Genomic DNA, 21,614 nt, shown 5'->3' on the forward strand with positions numbered 1-21,614 from the left:
TTGCGGAATCCAGCCACACTGGGTCGCATGATCGTCAGGCCATCTGCAGGGCAGGGCTCAAAGGGGTCCAAGGGCTGTTTTTAACTCCCATAGAGAATTTTCTGGAAACTGGGGGCGGTGGGGGGGGGTGGTGTGACTGAGATGGCTCCTTATGGGAGAGGGTGTTGGGAGGGGAAGACTCCCAAGAAGGGGTTAGATCCACAACAGTTTCCCCAGGCGGCCCCAGAGTCTGGGGGCTGGGGAGGAGCTGGCTCCTAGGCAAAGGGAGGCCTGGGGAGGGGGCTTGTCACTGCAGGGGACGGGGCGGTGGTCCCTCAGTGTGCCTGGGCGGGCGGCTGTGCCAGTCCATCCTGCCTGATCCCTTCAGTGGCATTATTATTTCCTGAGATGTTTAAGTGATGGCTTGACCTTGGGGGAAGTCACTACTTGCTCTGAACCTCAGTTTCCTCAGCTAGAAAATGGGTCCAATGACAGCACAAATCTCACAGGGTTTCTGTGAAGGTCAAGTATGGTGGCCACAGCCTTACACAAAGCTGATTTAGTGCCAGGCCCTGCACTAAGGACTCTGTGCACATTAAATCCTTCAATATATGGCACTGTTACCACCCCCACTTGCCAGATGAGAAACCAAGGCACAGAGAGGTTGAGAAACTTGCCCAAGGTCACACAGCTGTTACGTTCAGGAACCTGTAGGTCAAGCATTGAGTTCTAGGCCCTCAGTACTTAAATGTTATTTACGGGGATGATTTTAAGTTTTAAAGCATGTTCATAGCTGAAGCATGAGTTGGGAGGGAAATACAGGGTAGAAAACGCCTTTCTGTTCCCCGTTGAAGACCTGCCACCAGCTGGGCTGGAAAGATGACTAGAGGGCCCAGTGAGCCCAGGCCAAAGACCAGCACTCCACCAGAAAAGACCAGTCAGACATGGCCAGTCGGGGTGGCGGAGGAAGGGAGCCCCCGGCCAGCCCACCTCAGTGCCTGGCCTTCTCAACATGACATGTCACAGAGGACCAAGGGGATGACAGTGGGGACTTTGAAGTGGAGGCGAGGACTCCTGCCTGTCAAGCTCAGAAACAACACCTGCTTGTGCATCACTGTGGGACTGAGCCTCAACTTCCCCCTCTGTATAATGGGGCTAGCCAGGCCTACTGCCTGGGAGGCCTTGAGATGCGGCCAGTGCCCACCTCATTCTGCAGCCATCCATCTCTCCTTTCTCCCTGAAGCACTCCTTCCTCACAAAGAAGGCCACACCCAGCAAGAACACAAGGGCAGATGTGCGAGCAGAGAGAAGTAGCTAGAAGCATGTAGAGGTGACTACAGCACTGAGGCCCACAGAGCCCCATGCCACTCTGCTCCCTCCATGCCCCCTCCACAGTGCAGCCAGGGCAGACCCCAGACTAGAAATGACATCTTGGGCCCTACAGGCTCCTTCTGCAAAGCTCTGGGGAACTTTGGTTTCCACAGTCGGCAACGGAGTGCTGAGTCACCGGGAACCCTGGTCAGTGGTTCATGACTAAGGAAGAAGGAGCATGCAGGCGTGGGGCGAACGCAGGGGTTGCGATGCCCTGGGGCCCGTACAGAGGCCTCCCTGCCACCCACGCGTCCAGGAAGGAGGCTCCCGCGCGGGGGGTGGCCCCGGTGGGGGTTGAAAGCCTTCAATTACTGCTGATGACAGCCTTCCGGCCAGCTTTACGGTACAGTTTACGGACAGTCTGATCCAGACATGAAGAGGTCCCTTGTGGGATGAAAGGTCAGCTAGAAGGGCATGATGGGGCAGGGGATGGAGACAACCTGGGAAAAGGAGACAAACTCAAGGAGTGTCGTCATGAAACCAGTCTGGGCTGGAGGCTGGCACGTGCCATCCTTCCATCCCGTGCCCACTGCCTGGGCTCAAGACTTGTTGGCACCTGCGTCGGGGGGTGGGGTGGTGACCACCACGCCCCGGGCTCCTGGCGCCCCTCATCTCCTCCAAGTCGCCACTCTGGCCTCAATGGTTCACCCCTAATGTGGCTCCCCACTGCCCCCAGTAACAACCATAAACTCACCTGCCCTCAGGGACCAGGTCAGGGACCGAGGAGTGAAAGGAGGCTGGCGGGAGACAACAGGGAGTGGTGGAGACTGTGGGCGATGGGACCTCACAGGCCCCCGACACTGGGCAGCTGTCACTCAATTCCAACTGGGGCCTGTCAGGCAGGAATGTGGGTCCAGGGCTGCCAGAGTTTCCCATTGTTCAAGCAAGTCAGAATTCTGGATTATTTTAAATCCTGGTTTTTAAACATTGCAATTCACATATATATATAGAGAGAGAGAGACAGAGACAGAGAGAGACAGAGAGAGAGACAGAGAAATCTAGGTGCTGTACAAGCCACACAAAGTTGTCTGAGGCTGGCTCTGCCCTTCAGCCTCAGATGAAGTGGAGCCCTAGTGGCTGGCCTCTGGCCACCTCCCCAGGTCCCCCTCTCCCTTTTCTCCTGTCCTCCTGAAGTAGCAGCAGCTCCCCTGACACAGCCAGTGGTTTCCAGCTGCCTCCACACCCCTCACCCTGGGAGCCTCGCCTCATAGAACAGCATCCCTGAGCTCCCCAGGGTGAGGGGACTTGGTTCCCCGGGGCCCCCAAGATCCTCTACTGAAAGCACACGGCACATGGGGCTGAAGTAACCCCCTTCCTCCATTCTAAGCTGCTACTGATCTGATAACTGCATCTAGGGAGACAAAATATATATAGATAGATAGATAGATAGACAGATAGATAAATATATATATATATACAGGTTCAAATCCCAACTCATCCCCAAGGCCTACAGGTCCAGTAATGACGTGGCCCCTGGCAACCTCTCTGAGTGTTACCCCTTCCTTCATTTCACTCTGCAACAGCCTCACTGACCCTCTTTCATCTCCTGAATGTGCCAAGCTCTCTCCTGCCTCAGGACCTTTGCACATGCCATTCCCTCTGCCTGGAATGCTTTCTCAGCAGATCTTGCCACAGCTTGAGCTGGGGGTGTGGGTGGTGGGCAGCACACATCTCTCAGCAGACCTCAACTTTACTCCTTAGTAAAGTGACACCTTCATTGGCTTCAAGCCACCCAATCGGGCCAACCTTGCAGGCTATTTTGTACCTCAGGGCCTTTGCCCAGGCAACTTCAGCTGGGGATGCCTATCTTTGGACCCTGTATTAATTCTCCCCCTTCAGGGCTCAGTTCAAAAGTCACCTCCTTAGAGAATCCTTACCTCCAAAATTCTCCAGGGCAGGTCTCCCCAAGGTCCCTCCCCGGTTGCTCTCTCTCTCTTTGCCTTATTTTATTTCCTTCTGGAACTCATGGCTCCCTGACATAATCTTGCTAATGTATTCCTTTCTCTCCACCTCCCCGCACCATGGATGTGAGCTCCACAAAGCCAGGGGCTTCATCTGTCTCCTTCTCTGCTGCATTCCCAGGTGCCCCACGAGCACCTGGGCACCAATAAACACATGCAATGCCAGTGCCCATTAAACAGGGGTGCTATTTGGAAGACACTCAGATTTCAGAAACTATTCACATCTGAGAAAAAAAATATGTCTTAGTGGCAAGGCAGTGCTGTGTCTGCAATAGTGCCTCCTGGGCGCCCCTGCACCCCACGGGACATGCCTGTGTTGATTCCCTCTGCAGAGGTTGAAGCACTGCCCCACACCCAGCTGCCTGAGTCCCAAGTCCAGCTCTGTGGGCTCCAGGCAAACCCTGCCTCGTTTCACACTTGTAACAGACTCGGGGAGGGGGGGGCAGGCTGTGGTGTCCTGATTTTTCAGATGAGGAAACTGAGGCTCAGAGAGGCCAAGGATCTCCCATCAAAATTACACAGCAGAGAAGGCACGAGACCCACTCCCCCAATTTACCTTCCCCTATATGCCCCAGGGGAGGGGAAGGAGATGAGGAAAGAACCAGCAGGAAGCCAGGAGCCTTCCCACTGCAGCCCCAGCCACAGGCCAGGGAGCAGCTGCCCGCGGCCCTGTTGGGGTGGCCCCAGAGGCGGCCTGGGGGGTGTCTTGATCCACATGTACAGGCCGTGGGTCAGCACGGCCTGGCACACAGACAGCTCTGCTCACAGGGGCCAGCCTACAGGGGACACAACCTTTGCCCCCAGACCTGGGGAGGGGCTACCCTTCTGGCTGGTCTGCAAACATGGGGAGCACTAAGAGGCTCAATCTTCTTCCTTAGACCCCAGATGACAACATTCCTCAGGGAGAGAAAGCCACTGAGACATTTTCTGCAGAAACCGTGATCTTCCAACCTGCGCTGGGAGCAGGGAGACACACAGTGCCCAGCGTCCCAGAAGGGCAGCCCACCCATCTCTCAGCTGACCCCAACCTTACTCCATCCATAAAGCAACAACAGTTTGATGAATTTCATGCCACCCAACTGGGCTGACATCACAGTGCTTTCAAACCCCAGGGCCCTTGCACAGGCTGCTCCCGCCACCTTGTGGGGACGTAGTATAAGTAGCCCTTTAGACTGATTTTACTGCTTTGTCCCAAGTCCTCTGCAGACATCTCACCCCTGAAACTTTCCCTGCCCCCTTTCCACCCCCTCTTCCCCCAGTAGAATTAGCTCCTGTGGACCCAGTGTCAATTCTATCATGGTGCCTCTAAAAGTGGATCCCATTCAGTGGTATATAAGCCTGTACCTTTAGCCATGCTCCTGACACCTGGAAGGGGTCAAGGGCATGTCTGCTATCAAATCATTCCCACAATGGAAGGATGGCACACTGTGCAGCGTCCAGGGATGGCACGCCAGGTCTCCACGTATCCCAGGGATCCCCCTCCTTCCTCCTGGCCTTTAGCTGGGGACCGTCCCCTAGAAGAAGCACCTCAGAGCCACAGAGTGAAGCACGGACAAGGGTGACCCCTCCCCCCAGCCAGAGCTGACCCTTCGTTAAGACAGTGCTTGACCCCAAGGGTCTCTGTCCCATTTCTTGGTCTCCCAGACATCATATTCCATCACCTGAGCTTGGCCCAGGCCCGAGCAAGGAAGGAGCGGAGGGTGGGTGGAAACACCACCTTGTCACCTGCCTTCCTCCCTGAGGACACCTGGCTGGGCACCTGGCTCTCTGCCCCTCCAAAGCCTGATGTCTAGGGACACCCCCAAAATGCGTGTGAATGAAGGACAAAGGAAGACCAGAGTCTGAACAACAGCAACACCAAAAATATGCACTTATCTGGCGCTTGCTGTATGCCAGGCCCTGCTAGACGTGCCCTTCTATTTTATCTTATTTAATTTGTACGGGGCCTCAAAGAGACTCGGCGAGGAGGTAGCGGAGCTGGAACCCAGTCCCCTGCAGTCTGAACTTCACGCTACTTTAGACACACCAGTTGGCCAGGAGACATCTGTAAAATGGGTCACAGCTCGCACCACCTTGCCCCCTAGAGTCCTGCCAAGAGGATGAGAGAGCACACGTGGGCCAGATGCAAGCAGTGGGGGGACCCAGAGGGAAGTTGATGCAGCCCTGAGGGGTTCCCCCAGATGTCAGCAGCGGGAGTCTGTTCCGTGGGGCCCCAGCCTAGGGATGGGGAGCCCCTGGCCCCTGACCCACATGAGGGCCACGGGGATCAAGCCCCAGGGGCCACAGGAGCTGCTGGCCAGGACAGGTGGGCATGGCCGTGTGGCAGGCACAGGGTCCCGCTCACGGTCACCCTGACCTCTGAGGCAGGCCAGCTGGGAGTCACTCTTTCCAACCCCATCAGTAGAGCTTGGCTGTGGCCACAGCCAGGAAGTCCAGGGCGTAGTCTTTGGCTTCTAGCTGCTTCCACCAAGGTCACTTTGCCCAACGTCATCACTGGCTCCCTAGCCTTTAAGGTCTGCTGTATCCACACATATCACTCCATCATCACTTACCTAATACCCTTCATAATAGGACCGCTTTAAAAAAAACATTATTTATTAGAAATGGAAATATTCTATCACTATCTGGTAAAATCACTCTGAGGGGCTACTTATACTTCTCCCCTGCCTACAGCTTTATGGTAAATTGATAACTATAAACATAAAATACGGCTCACCCGTGTACATCTAAAACCATCATATACCTCACCAGGAATATAAGTGCCCCATTCCGTCCAGTTTCCGAGAAGAGGGTCTCAGTTGCTCTCTCCTCAACCCTGGACCCTGGAGGTCCCCTTTCCAGGCTTTCCAAAGGTGGGGGGAGCCCCAGCACATTCCTTCAACCCAGCACTCAATGTGGGGTTACAGTGCTGAGGGCCCTCATATCTCCCTTGGGAAGAAATCTTGAAACCCAAGTCCAGCGGGCTGTTGACTAGAAAGAACCCCACTTAGATTAGAAGCCAGGAGCCCTAGATTTGAGCCCCAGCCTTATGGCCAAGTCACCATGTGACCTGGGCTGGTGGTTTCCTGAGTCTGAGCTTCCACTGCAAGCAGGAATAACCCTCCCACAGGGGATTTCACTTCCTGAAAGCTCCCAGGATGGCTGCCGGCGCATCTTGGGCCCCCAGGAAGGCACAACAATGACTAGCAATGCCCTCCTCATTCCTGGACAAAAGTGGTGGGTGTTCAGACTCTCACGGTTGATAAGCACGAATAACACCATCCAGCCCTGGAAAAATTCCAGATGCTAACAGATGAAGAGATGCCAACAGGTGCTGTTCAGTGGTCCCAGTGTCAGAAAAGCCACAGCCATCCGGCTGGCCATCTCCCTTCCCAGGCTCCCTGCCTCAGTCTCTCCATCTGTGAAATGGGTGAGACTCCTGTTTAAAGAGGGACAAGGAAGGACTGAGATTCAGACGTCGCCTGAATTTCTAGACTTTTCATTCTAGGTGAAGTCTCTCTCTAGGTGGGCAGAGACGGTAACTGGCACCTTCCCAATTGTGGAGAACCAGTGTGATCTTGCCGGCAGCCCCTTCAGGCCAGTGGTTGTGAGAGATGGACCCCACACCCATTCCCAACCCCAGCCTGAACCTTAATTAGCTTAGATCCATCCCAACCCTGCACACCCTAAACCAGTTAGCCCAGGGCTGGCCCCAGGCCCCGGCTGGGAGTGCAGCCCAATCAGGACAAGATTTAGCAAAAATAAAAATACAGGACGCGGAGCTAAATCTGAATTTCAGCCCAACAACAAATACATTTTTTTTTTTTTTAGTATTAAGTATATCCATGTAACATTTGGGATATACTTACAGTAAACATTTACTCACTGTGGATCTGAATAACCGGGTGTCTTGTAGTCTATCTGGCAACCCTGCTTAGGACTCTCATTAGCCAATTGTGGGAAGAAACGCTTCCCCAGCCCAGGACAGCGAGCGAGAAGCAGATGGCGCCCTGGCCGCTGGCTGTCACCTCACACCCGTGCGGGAAGGCAGCCGCAGGACAGCCAGCACACCGAGCACTGCAGGAAGGCCCGCAGAGCCAGGGCTTTGCAGGGGCTGCTCCGCCGCTGCCTGGCGCCTTCATTCGCTCAGCGCTCGGGGACCAGGCACCACACTGAGCGTGCCTTACGTACATTACGACTCTGTACCTTCGAGGGAAAGCCAGAACAGGCGAGGAACTGAGGCTCAGAGAGTTGCCTGGTGACGGTCCGAGGTCGGATTCGAACCCAGGCAATTCAGCTCCTGGGGGATAGGCCGCCACACTACCCCTTTAAGATGTATGCACATCCCTTATCTTGGTACAGGATGGGGGGATGGGGGTGTTGACTGCTAGTGATTAATACGCATTTGATCTCAACGTTACAGATGAAGAAACACACAGAGCGTGACGGTGCTGTGACACCCGCTGAGTTTGGGACGGGAATAGGGAGGTTGGGCCACCCACCCAGGTTCCGGCTGTACACACCCTGTCCTGGTCCCCTGCCTACCAGATTTCATTCCTTTTAGGAAATGGAAGGGTCGTGACAGCAAACCCCAGGGCCGGGAGGTGCAACTCCACTGGGCATCTAGTCTGGCAAGAAGGAGCCGCCAGCCACTCAGGGCTGGGCTGAGCGAGGAATCCGCATCAGTGCCAAGCCAGGATGGTGAGAAGCCCCAGGCCCCAGAGCATCAGCGTGCAGATGCACCCAGCCCAGGCTGGCCTTGCTCTGAGAAAATCCCCGCCCACACACCGGCAGGGACAGCAGAGCGAGAGGCCAACCCCGCAGGCTTCCCCTGCTGGCCCTGAGGCCAGCCCGGCACCATCCCCGGCTACCTAAGGATGAAGCCCACCCATCCTGAGACCCTGTGCCCGGCCAACGGAATCCTTGAACCCAGGATCACCAGGGGAGGAGGGGTTGTTGGTTCAGCCATTTGGTCCTGGTCACCCACTCTGGGACAGGTCAGATGAGAAGCTAAGGACACAGAGGTGAACGTGGCATACCCCTGCCCGCAGGAGCCCCAGATCAGCCACGGAGACAGACAGACAAGGGTAGACAGCGTGACCAGTGTTGCGACCCAGGCCATACATGGGGCGGCAGAAACCCAAAGGGCAACTCCATCACCCCGCCTGGAGGAGGTGATGGAGGTGATGCCCAGGTGGGGCTCAGGGAGGAGGAGTCAGGTGATGAACGGGGTCGCCCCGGAGCCACCGTCTCAGTTATCTCTTAGCCAGCCAGAGTCCCTGGTTCCTTGGCCACAGCCAGCACTATGGGATGGATCATGTCCCATCGTGCAGGAGAAGAGACTGAGGTGCAGAGAGTTAACAGTGTGATCCGCCAAGGGGCAGGGAGGGGATCTGAACCCAGGGCTTCTAACGCCGTCACTTTGGGACAGGACCGTGTCAACTGTTCAGGTTGCCTCTCACTGCTGCTCTCAGCCAACCCACATCAGGCGCCAGAGCAAAAGCCAGGCCTTCTGCCCAGGCCCTGGGGGATTTTCTCCAGCAAAGGGTCACACGTTCACAGGACCCAGGCCCAAAGCAGTAAGGGTGGACCACAGCCCTTGGGGGACAGACACACCCCCTTCTCCCCATGTCTGTGATGGGTGAACAAAACAGGGTCTGGTTGCCTCTGGGCTCACATGGGCATCTTCAAAGCAGCAGCTCCTAATGCTTGGGGGGCCAGGTGGGGGGAGGATGGAGGAAAGGGTGTCCTGGAGAGCTGACGGCTCCCAGACAGGGGTTCTGTAGCTGGGCATGAACCCCAAAGGCCACTTTGAGGCCCTCTGGTGGGAGCTGGGGTCAAGGTCAGGCTTGCAGGCTCTGAGGTAGACAAGGCCAGGGTTACAGAGACCCCCTCACTAGAAGGGAGAAGGTGAGGAGTGAGGGGTCAGAGGTGAGGATCTCCCCATCTGTCAGAAGAACAGACCCCCACGTACTCCCGACTCTGACCACAATCACAAGCCAGCTGGGGCCCATAGACCCCGGGAGCCCAGAGGTTTTCCTCTGAGCCCTCCCCAGCTGAGCCAGCTGGGACTCTGGCTCCAGAAAGAGCTGACTCAGTGGCCCAGGCAGAGACCCACTGTGGGTTCTCACCACCCTCAGGACCTGCACTGGAAACAGACATTCAATGCCCTCCTGGGATTGATATCCAGAATATATAAAGAATTCTTACAACTCAACAGGAAGAAGACAAATATCCTAATCAAAAGTGAGCAAAATATGTGAATGGACATTTCTCTGAAAAAGCTTTACAACAGGCCAAGAAGACCATGAAAAGATGCTCAGCATCATTAGCCATCAGAGAAGACGCAAATCAGAATTAGAATGAGATGCCCCTTCACACTCACTTAGATGTCTAGAATCAAAAAGACAGATAATAAAGACGTTGGCGAGGATATAGAAGGAACTGGAAACTTCATGTAAAATAGAGCAGCCATTCTGCAAAACAGGTTGGCCGTTCTTCAGAAAGTTAAACAGATAAACAGCAAGGTCCTATTGTACAGGACAGGGAACTGTATTCAATATCCTGTGATAAACCACAATGTCAAAGAATATATATAAAAAAAGAATGTCTCTATGTGTATAACTGAGTCACTTTGCTGTACAGCAGAGATGGGCACAACATTGTAAATCAACTAGACTTCAATTAAAAAGAAAAAAAGTTAAACAGAGAATTACCATATGACCCAGCAATTCCACACCTGACTATCTACGAAATGAAAGAGTAACGAAAACACACATCCGTATAGACTTCTAGGAGCATGTTCATAGCACCACTGTTCACAATAGCCAAAAAGTGGAAATCACTCAAATGTCCATCACCTCATGAATGGAGAAACAAAACATGGTCTATTCACACAAAGGAATATTATTCAGCCACAAAAAGGAGTGAATTCTGATACCTGCTACAACACGGATGAACCTCAAAGACACACTAAGTGAAAAAAGCCAGTCACAAAAGACCACGTATTGTATGATTCCATGTATATAAAATGTCCAGAAAAGGTAAATCTATAGAAACATAAAGTAGATTAGTGGTTGTCTGGAGCTGGGGGTAGCTGTGGGAATGACTGCAAATGGGCACGGGGTTTCTTTTTGGGGTGATGAAAGTGTTGAAAAATTAGACTGTGGTGATGATTGCACAACTCTGTGAATTTACTAAAATTGGTAGAATTGTGCACTTTAAACAAGTGAATTTTGGGGGATGTAAGTAAATCTCAATAAAGCTGTTAAAAAGAAGGCCTCCTGGGACCCAGAGAGGTAGCTGGAGATGCCCTGGACAGACCCGGCCTGTGTGACGCCCCCAGTGGCCTTCCTACTTTTCCTTGTCTGTAAAGCAGGATGAAGGGGCCTCCCTTTTGGGGCGACCGTGAGTGTGGCCCTGCCCAGCTGTCCCCTCCTGCCTCCCAGGCCCTCTAGCTGAGGACAGACCCCAGGGGGAGGCAGGCAGGGGAGCCAAGGGAACAAGGGGCACAGCTGTTTGGGGAATCAGCTCATTTTCATGTTCCCGGAAACACAGCCATAGCTAATCAGCCAGATGGCTTAAGCAACATGAACTGACATGGGAGCCAACTGAGACGAGGGGCCTGGGGCAGGCCCCTCCCCACGCCTACTGTCCCCTGGGGTCACAGACATCAGCAGCGGAACTCCACCCTGCAAGTTCTCGGAGCAGAACAGGAACCCTGTACCTGTGAGATGCCAGAGGGCAGAGGGGCACCTCAGTCCCTACCAGCTCAGGGACAGCGGGTGTTAGCAGTGTAGACTGGCGGTTACGAGCACAGACCCTGGGCTCAGACAGTCTGGGTTCAAATCCCAGCTTGGCCACCACGTAGCTGTTTGATATCCAGTGAGTTTTATCATTTCTCAGAGCCTCAATGTTCTTTTTTCTTTTTTAAATAAATTTATTTATTTATTTATTTTTGGCTGTGTTGGGTCTTCGTTGCTGCCCACGGGCTTTCTCTAGTTGCAGCGAGCTGGGGCTACTCTTCGTTGCGGTGTGCGGGCTTCTCATTACAGTGGCTTCTGTTGCGGAGCACGGGCTCTAGGCGAGTGGGCTTTAGTAGTTGTGGCTCGCGGGCTCTAGAGTGCAGGCTCAGCAGTTGTGGCCCACGGGCTTAGCTGCTCCACGGCATGTGGGATTTTCCCGGACCAGGGCTCGAACCCGTGTTCCCTGCAGGCGGATTCTTAACCACTGCACCACCAGGGAAGTCCAGCCTCAATGTTCTTATCCAAAAAATGGCCATAATATTACAGTGCCCACGGGGTAGACTCTGGCAAGGATTAAAGCAATGGACATGGAACTTTCTAGGATCCTCATCCTCTCTTCACTCTGATCTCCTCCTGACGTCAGAGCTGGTGCATTGCAGGGCCCAGAAGGTGGGGCTGGATGTGAATGGACAAACAGGCCTGAACAGTCCATCAGGCTGTAGAGCTGGACAGAGGGCCGCTTTTCTTCTTAACCCCAGGAACTCTAACAGAGGAGTTAGGAAAACTTGAATGGAACCCTCGGTGGAACAGTCAGGTGATTCCTCAAACAGTTAAGCACAGAGTTAACCTATGACCCAGCAATTCCACTCTTAGGTATGTCCCCAAGAGAACTACGCCCACACAAAAACTTGTACATGAATGTTCACTGTAGCCTTATTCATAGGAGCCAAAAAGCAGAAACCACCCAAATGTCCATCAACAGACAAACAGACAAACAAAATGCAGTATATCCATACAACGGAATATCATTCAGCCATAAAAAGTACTGACACGGGCCAGGACATGGATGAACCTTGAAAACGTGATGTTAAATGAAAGCGGCCATTTAGCATTTTCTATGATTCCATTCATGTGAAAGTCCAAATAGGGAAATCTAGGAGACAGAAAGCAGATTGTAGTGTCTGGAGCTGTGGAGAGGGGGGTAGGAGGGCTGATAGCTAATGGGTACCAGGTTTCTTTCTGAGATGTTGAAGATGTTCTAAAATTGATAGTAGTGATGGTTGCACATATCTGTAAATATACTAAAACCCACTGAACTGTACTTTTAAATGGCTGAAATGTATGATATATGAATTATATTTGAATACAACTGTTAAAACAAAAATGGGGGGACTTCCCTGGTGGCGCAGTGGTTAAGAATCTACCTGCCAATGCGGGGGACACGGGTTCGAGCCCTGGTCTGGGAAGATCCCACATGCTGCAGAGCAGCTAGGCCCGTGCACCACAACTACTGAGCCTGCGCTCTAGAGCCTGTGAGCCACAACTACTGAGCCCGTGTGCCACAACTACTGAAGTCCTTGCGCCTAGAGCCTGTGCTCTGCAACAAGAGAAGCCACCGCAAGGAGAAGCCCATGCACCACAATGAAGAGTAGCCCCCGCTCGCTGCAACTAGAGAAAGCCCGTGGGCAGCAACGAAGACCTAACGCAGCCAAAAATAAATTAACTAATTAAAAAAAAGAAAAAAGAGAATCCTTGAGTTTGGACACTGAAGGACCTTCAAGACCACTGGATCCAACTCTGTCCCCAGAGATGAGCAAAGTGAGGCCGGGAAGGGGAGAGATTTGCCCAGGGTCACCTGGGGCTTCCTGTTGCCTGGGGCCGGAAGGAAGGGTGTGGTTGTGTGTGTGAGATATGCTTAACCTGGGCAGGGGGATGCCAGGGGGACAGGAATGGCGGGCGTCTGTTGGTTGAATATCTGGCAAGCTCTATGCAGACCTCCTAGCCCCTACTCTGATCCTTCGAGCAGTCCAGGGTCCTTCATCTCTGCCAAGATAAAAGGGCAGGAGGGAATTGTGTGGACATCCCTGTGACTGTGTACAGAAGGTAGGCTATGTCCCAGACATGTCAAATAATCCCCTTATTTTATGGGGGAGGGGGGTGAAAGAGACTCAGAAGGGTGAGGGGGCTCACCTGGCAGGACACAGCCTGGAATGGAACCGGGTTTGTGTGACCCCAGACCCCACAGATGGAAGGGGCACCCTGCTCCCAGGCTGGGATGGGCAGGGGCAGGGCGATTTCTCCACTGAGCTGGCACATCAAGGAACCAGTGTTGGGACAGTGAGTCACAGGAGCCCCTGCACCCAGGCGGAGCCCCGGCAGCCCTCTCCGCCCTGCCCTGGGCCCTCTGGGGTCTCTGTAATAACTGGTGGGGGTGGGGCCTGGGAGCCACCTTGCTCCTGTCTGCTCCCCTCAGAGGCATTTCTGCCCTCACTGTCACCACGGTCCTTGGTGAGTCCCCAGGCTCAGATCCCCTCCTGGGCTTTGGAAGGGGGCCTCTGGGTTGGACGGCTGCTCCCAGGTGCTCCCCCAGCTCCTCAAGGGCCCAAGGTTACATGCCCCCCAGCCCACTGGGATGATCCCATGAACACACATCAAGGCTGCAGCCAAGAGGCAAGAAGGAGGTGTGAGCTTGAAGGTCAAGTCCCCACAAGTGGGCACATCATTTTCATGGGCCTAGATCTTTCTGGAGGTACAGGGAGGCCCTGGGGTGGAGGATGGGTGGAGGAGGACCTCAGGCCACAGGGTGAAGACACTGCCTAGCCCATCCCAGGGGCAGGAGGGGAGAGAGAGGCCTCAGGACACACCAGAGTTGCCCTTGGCTCTGAAGCTAAGAGCCAAGAGGGAGTTCCGGGAAATACAGGCACCTCTCAGATATGCCTTTGCTGCCCCTTCCCAGCCCTGGATCCATCACTAAAGCAGATCCACCAGGCCACTCTGCAGCTCTAGAGCCTTCAGTGGCTCCCTAGCACCCGGCACTGGGGACAGCACCTCATCCCACAAAACCCACATGTGGGTTTTTTCCCCCACATTTTTGTGGGTTTTGTTGGTGATTTTGCTACTTAAGATGGCCTCAAGTATAGTGAAGTGCTGTCTAGTGTTCCTAAGCCCAAGCAGAGGCTGTGATGTGTGTTGTAGAGAAAACGTGTGTTAGATAAGTTTCACTCAGGCATGAGATTTTGTGTTGTTGGCCATGAATTCAATGTTAATGGATCAATAACACATATTAAATAAAAAATCTTTTAAACAGAAACACACATAAAACAAGGTTATATAGTGATTGGTTGACCAAAAGATTGTGACCCAAGGCTCACAGGAACCTAACCCTGTATTTCCTCTAAGAGCCATGGTTCAGTGTTTAAGGTGACCCTACAGAACCTAACTACCATGAATAATGAGAATTGACTGTACTTAAAAACAAAAAGTGGGGGAAAAGCTCTTTCTATAGAAGAATACCAGCTAAAAACATAGAAGGAATGATAGAAAAATCAGTTTTGAAGACTCCAGTGCAATAAGTGATTTGGGTAAGGATCTCTACTGGCTGTGGAAGCTCGTGGTGAAAGGCCGTTCGGGTACAGGATACTCACCTGGAGCCAAGACATCACCCCATGGGTTGTCTATTGCACAGGGGACAATAGAGTGTATGTGAAGAAACTGGGAGGCAACACCAAAATCAATAAACTCAGCATCACTGATATAATGATATAAACTGCTAGTGTGAGTTCCCCAATATGATGCAACAAAACGTCACCCATGGGGTATTCTTGCTTAAAAAGTTGCATCAGAATCCAGTTAAGCCTCTAGGCTTTAGCCTTCCAGGTTATAGGACATACGGGGACAGAGGAACATTAAACAACCTCAGGAGCAGACGATTAGACAATATGAATTTGAGATCATCTATAAGATGAAAGACCTAGATTCTTCTAGAAGTCAATGTCACGGGAGAAAAGAAAGATGGCAGGATGAAAATACACTAAAATACTGAAAAGACAAAACCACATGCAAGGTGTGAACTGGGTGTGATAGGATCCTGGTTTTAAAAGGCAGCTATGCAATATATTTTTATAGATTGGGACAACTGGGAACATCTGACTGTACACTGGATACTGGATGATATTGAAATGCTGTTAATTTTCTTGGAGCTAATAATGTAGTCATCTCCCATAGTATGGTGCACTTTGTGTCCACACAGGCCTGGGTCCAACTTTTGGGAAAAACACACCAGCTAATATTACTACCACTTTCTGCCAGGCCCTGTGTGAGGGTGCTGTGTACATGGAATCCAGTTGTCCAGTTCTGCATCCTTCTTGCTGGCTGTGTGACCTTGGACAATTTACTTAACCTCTCTGCACCTTATCTGTAACATGGGGGAAAAAATGGTACCAAACGCACATGACCATTTGAGGAATAAATTAAGACTCTGAAGGGCTTAGCTCAGACTGGCACAAAGCAAGTTCTCAGTAATGTTATAGATTTTTAGCTGCAGAAGAAGCAGGTAATCTTTCTGTAGGCTGCTTTGGGCCAATGACTGAGCACAGTGGCGCTGCTAAGACAGGCCTCTTCCTGAGAGGGAGATTTTATATATATTCTATATTTATGTACATATATATACACAAATCTTCCTCGGTTTACCATAGGGTTACAACCCGATATCCCCATCATACATTGAAAATATCGTAAATGGAAAATCCACTTAATCTACTAAACATCATAGCTGAGCCTTACCTACCTTAAACGTGCTCAGGACACTTACATTAGCCCACAGTTGGGCAAAAGCATCTAACAGAGCCTATTTTATAATAAAATTGAGTAAGTCATGTAATTTATTGAATAGAGTACTGAAAGTGAAGTACAGAACGGTTGTAACAACGGTGTCGGTTGTTTACCCTCGTGATCGCGCGGCTGCCGCTGCCCAGCATCACAAGACAGGAGTGTATCATGTATCGCTCGCCCAGGAAAAGATCAAAATTAAAATTCAAAGTATAGTTTCTACTGAATGTGTAGTGCTTTCACACCACTTAAAGTAAACAATTTAGGTCGAACCATCGTAAGTAGAACCATTGTTAAGTTGGGGATTGTCTGTCCGTGAATATATACCAATATATACATACATGCAATTAATATGTGGGACATTTCACCTTGAATTTTAGAGGCCAAGCCTTGCACCTCTGAGCAAGCTCGGGGAGGTGGGCCTTGTCTCCGCCCATTTTGCAGATGAGGAAGCTGAGGGTCAGTGCTGTGTGCCCACTACACACAGGGCTGGGGTCCTGGTCAGGGACCTTCCCACTGCCCCTCTTCTCTCTCCTGCTGGACCTGTCGTGTGAACCTGGGGTGGGGGAGGGACACTGGGGCTGCCCAGACTCCCTGGGGGACAGAGAAGAAGATCAGAAGGGGCCCTGGCCTGTCACACACCTCTTTTTTGTTTGTTTCTTGCCAGTTTCTGCCTAAAGTGAAGAAAATAGATGGGGCTGGGCACTGCCTTAGGGGTGTCTGTTCTGCAAAGGCTTCTCCACCCTCTACCACATCTCAGGCACTAGGCTAGACAGAGAGACATGTGGATGTTGCTACCCCAGGAGTCCACAGTCCAATACATCCATAAATCCCTGTGTGTAGGAGGTTGTGAAGCCAAACAAGAACATTTTTATATTGAAAGTAGAGCACTGTAGCAGTTTTTACCTGCAGAACTAGCAAGCTACCTGGGAGGAGACCAGGTTTCAGGTGGGTCACGGTGGGGAGGGTGTTCTATTAGTCACACAGCGGAGGGCAAATAAAGGGAACAAGGGGGTGGATGGAAGCATCTTAGAGAACAGGGTTCAGCAAACTATGGCCCCCAGGCCAACACTGGCTCACTTCCTGTTTTTATAAATAAAGTTTTATTGGCACACACCATGCCCATTCATTTACATATTGCCTACGGCTGCTTCTCTGCTACCCTTCCCTCTCTCTCTCTCTCATATCAGACTCTTCGTGCCAGACAGCATCCAGGGCATCCTTTCTCCCTCTGGCCATGACCAGGCTCCCTCCCAATCCCCCTGCCCATGGGTTCCTCAGTGACCTGGAAACAGCCGCTGCTCCCTTCGTTCCTCCCAGCTTTTTTGTAGCTATTTATGTAGCAAAATCTCAATAAAACGTCTTTTCCCTTAAAAAATAACAGCATAGCTGAACTGCGACAGAGACAGGAAGGCCCACAAAGAAGTTGCCAGAGGTCAGGGCTCTGTCAGTCCTGTTCTCTGCTGCTGTCTCCCCAGCACCGAGCATAGTGTCTAGCCCAGCGTGGGTGGTTATAAAGTGATGTGAAGCTGCTCATAACATCGCCTTCTAGTTCTGTTACCGTGAGCCCTTTTCAAGCACTTGTTCAAAGTATCCAACCCTTGACAGAACAGATGACAAAGAGGGGCTGCCTAAGGTGGCCCTCAACCTCTTCTAGCTTTCCTGTCCCTGGTGTGGCTGATCTCCTGCCCTGCCCTTGGCGGCCTGGGGCTGCCCTGCAAGCCCAGCCGGGCCTGTGAATCATCAAGGGCTGACTCACGTACTGTCTAAAAATATATACTGTCTCATGTTGGCGGGCGTTGCTTTGATCACTGTTTGCACTCAATCTGGTCTTTTTCTGCTCAACTTAAGAGCCCTGCGCGGGCAAGGTCTGGGTTTTCACCACTCTGGGTCCCCAGGTTCCTCTTCTGTCCACCACCCGCAAAGGCATCTGGGAGGAAGAGCTTGGGTGTTTTGTACAAATTGCGCCCTGCCTCTCATTTACCGTGTGACACTGGGCAAATCACCCAACCACTCTGAGCTCTCATTTTCGTCATCTGTTGCCAGGATGAAACAAGAAAAGGAGGCTCTGCTGATGCACTCTGCTTCTTCCCTACCTGAGTAAGGGGCGGGGTGGGGGGTGATCTGCCCACTGACCCCCAGCTGGGCTTTTCTCTGCCAGTGAAATCATTTGACATCATCTCAACATCCAAGGAAATTGGGAAGCTGAGACGATGCTGAGTTCTGCATCTCAGTGCCAAGCGCTGGGGAAGCTCCGGTTACAGAAAACAAGTGGAAACCACAGGCCCTGGGCTGAACGTGGAACTAATTTGGGAGGCAGTGAGGAACAGTGGAACATAACCCGGAGCCTGAAGGCTGATCTACCCCAAGCTAGGCCACTGTCCAGGTGGAGCATCTGGGGCCCAATGGAATTCTCCACCTCCTACTTCTTTCTGCAGAGGGCTGGGGCCAGGACAGGGACCCACCTCAGGATGGCTGGGTGGAGATTCAGAGCATGGGCCTTGGAGGTTGGAGCAACTTCAATCGGATCCTGCTTCCTCACTCCATGCTGTGTGACCTGGAGCCTGTGGCCTCACCTCTCTGAGCCTCAGCTGCTACATCTGTGAAGTATGGGAACTAGGGATACCTTCCTCATAGGGTTGCAACATAGAAGGTTTAGCACCGTGCCCAGCACCAATGAAGCCCTCAGTAAGTCAGAAATGTGGAAACAGGACATGGTGGTGGTGGGGTATGGGAGCAAAGACTGGTAATGTCCTTGTTCATGTATTCATTCAACAAACATTTATTGAGCATCTGTTCTGTGCCAGACACAGCTACAGAAGGGAACAAGACAGACCCAGCCCTGTCCCCAAAAGAAAATGAACAAATAATGAATATGTAACTGTAATAACCCTGTGAAGGAAAAGAACAGGGCGCTTGGATGGAGAGTAATGGGGGGGTGGTCAGGGGAAGACTCTGGAAAATCGGCATCTGAGCAGAGAGCTGAAGTGTGAAGTGGATGCAGTGAAAGGAGGATAGGAGGAGGGGGAATTCCAGGCAGCAGGAACAGCATTGCAGAGGCACCGAGGCAGGAGAGAACTGAGGGGATGGGGCAGGGGGTTAGAGATTCACCAGGGTCGGGCCGTAGTCAGGATTTTGGATTTTATTCCAACAGTCCTGGGAGTGGAGCTGGGGCCCGACAGCATCGTAAGCGCTCCCTCTTGGGGGAGGCTCTCTCTCTGGAGCGCAGGGCTGGTCCAGGTGCCCGCACACAGGCAGCACGTCCCGAGGCCAGATGCAGAAACTGCCAAGCCTCCCCTAAAGGGCAGGGTGAGGCCCACAAACCACCTCGGGGCCTCCGGTGGCCAAAGACCAAGAATGGACTGGGGTGGGAGGGGTCAGCTCAGGACGGTAGACTGAAGGAAACTTAGGGATTCCCCCTCCATCCTACAGAGGATGAAACAGACACAGAGGGAAGAAGTGACTTGCCCAGGGTCGCATGATGTGTTAGTCCCATTCTTATATCCATCCGTGTAGAAATGATTTGCTGAGCACCTACGATGTGCCACGCCCTGTGATAAGCTCGAAGAATACGGGGGATACATAGTAAGACATGGTCATTGTCCTAAGGTTTCCCACACTCCCGAGACAAGGACATTTAAACTGAGAGCTGCAGCCAAGCCCAGAGCTGCCTGCTCCCCAAATCCTCCACCTCCCAGTTCAGTTCTGGTTTTACCACCTGCCCCTCCCCCAGGCCTGCTGATTTGGGGGTTTTGTTCGGGGGCAAACAGTTCACATCTTCCCTCTCCCCAGATACACTCCTGGACACTGCCTGGTCCTCCTGCCTTATCTTCAGGATCCTTGGGCTAGGCAGTAGAGTCAGGGAAATAATGCCTCCTGGACAGAAGGACAAATGGAAAGACAGATTAAAAAAGTGAGCCTCTCATTAAAAAGTTTACAAATAGGGACTTTCCTGGTGGCACAGTGGTTAAGAATCCACCTGCCAATGCAGGGGACACGGGCTTGATCCCTGGTCTGGGAAGACCCCACATGCCGCGGAGCAACTAAGCCCGTGCACCACAACGACTGAGCCTGTGCTCTAGAGCCCGTGAGCCACAACTACTGAAGCCCACACGCCTAGAGCTTGTACTCCGCAACAAAGAGAAGCCACCGCAATGAGAAGCCCGCGCACTGCAACGAAGACCCAAGGCAGCCAAAAATAAATAAACAAATTTATTTTTGAAAAAGTCTACGAATAATAAATGCTGGAGAGGGTGTGGAGAAAAGGGAACCCTCCTACACTGTCGGTGGGAATGTAAATTGGTACAGCCACTGTGGAGAACAGTATGGAGGTTCCTTAAAATACTTTAGTTGCCATATGATCCAGCAATCCCACTCCTGGGCATATATCCAGAGAAAACTCTAATTCGGAAAGATACATGCACCCCAATGTTCATAGCAGCACTATTTGCAATAGCCAACACATGGAAGCAACCCGAATGTCCATCGACAGTTGAATGGATAAAGAAGAGGTGGTATATATATACAATGGAATATTACTCAGCCATAAAAAAGAATAAAATAATGCCATTTGCAGCAACATGGATGGACCTAGAGATTATCACACTAAGTGAAGCAAGTTAGAGAAAGACAAATACCATGATATCACTTATGTGTGGAATCTAAAATATGATACAAGTGAACTTATTTGCAAAACAGAAACAGACTCACGGACATAGAAAAATTTATGGTTACCAGAGGGGAAAGGGGGTGGGGGAGGGATAAATTAGGAGTCTGGGATTAGCAAATACAAACTACTATACATAAAATAGATAAACAAGGTCCTACTATATAGCGTAGGGAGCTATATTCAATATCCTGTAATAAGCCATAATGGAAAAAAATAAGAATAAAGAATAGGAACATATATATAAAACTGAATCACTTTGCTGTAAACCAGAAACTAACACAACATTGTAAATCAACTATACTTCGATAAAATTAAATTTTTTTAAAAAAGCAAGCCTCTCACCATTCACCCCACCTCACGCCACTTCTCTACTGGGGGTGTCACCCAGGATCCCCCCCAGTGGGAGCCTGGCCCACCCCCAGCTCTCTAGACACAGTGCACAGATTCTCCTGAATCTTGAACAGCTAAGCAGCTGTCCCCTGACCTGACCCAGGGGTGATGCCAACTTTGCCCTTGGAAGGAGGTCCCAAAGGGAGGGGCATTTAAGGCACGAGTGGAGAGGTGGGAGAGGCACCGGAATGGACGCTGGGTAGGTGGCAAGGAGCCAGGCTGCCTGTCTCTCGAAAGCCCTGTGAGCTGGGCAGCGGCAGGCTGGGTGGGTGGATTGGAGCCCCTGTTCCAAGACGTCTGCCTCAGCTGCCGGGCCCCGACCAGGCAGGTCAGCACAGGTGCGGGATGAGCTGGCCCTGGGTGCAAAGCATCTCTGCTAGAGGATTCCGGCATGGGCAGTACACACCTGGGCCATCTCCTCCTTCTCCCCCTCTCCCCTGCGCCCCCAGCAAAACAGGAGCTCCTGGGCTCCCACTCTGTGCCACTGTCCCTCCCTCAGCCCCATGGTCCAAGTTCAGGGGCAACAGGAAGTCATGGTGATAACCAACCATCCCCAGTTTGGGACTCAGGCATTTCCTGGGACATGGGAATTTTGGTGCTAAAACCAGGACAGTCCTGGACAACCCAGGACCTTTGGTTACCCTACCAACTGCCCACTCAGTGAGATTTGAGGGTATCCAGAAGATTCCTGAT

Source organism: Balaenoptera musculus, chromosome 15 (genome assembly GCF_009873245.2).
Source record: "Balaenoptera musculus isolate JJ_BM4_2016_0621 chromosome 15, mBalMus1.pri.v3, whole genome shotgun sequence".
Taxonomy (NCBI): Eukaryota; Metazoa; Chordata; class Mammalia; order Artiodactyla; family Balaenopteridae; genus Balaenoptera; species Balaenoptera musculus.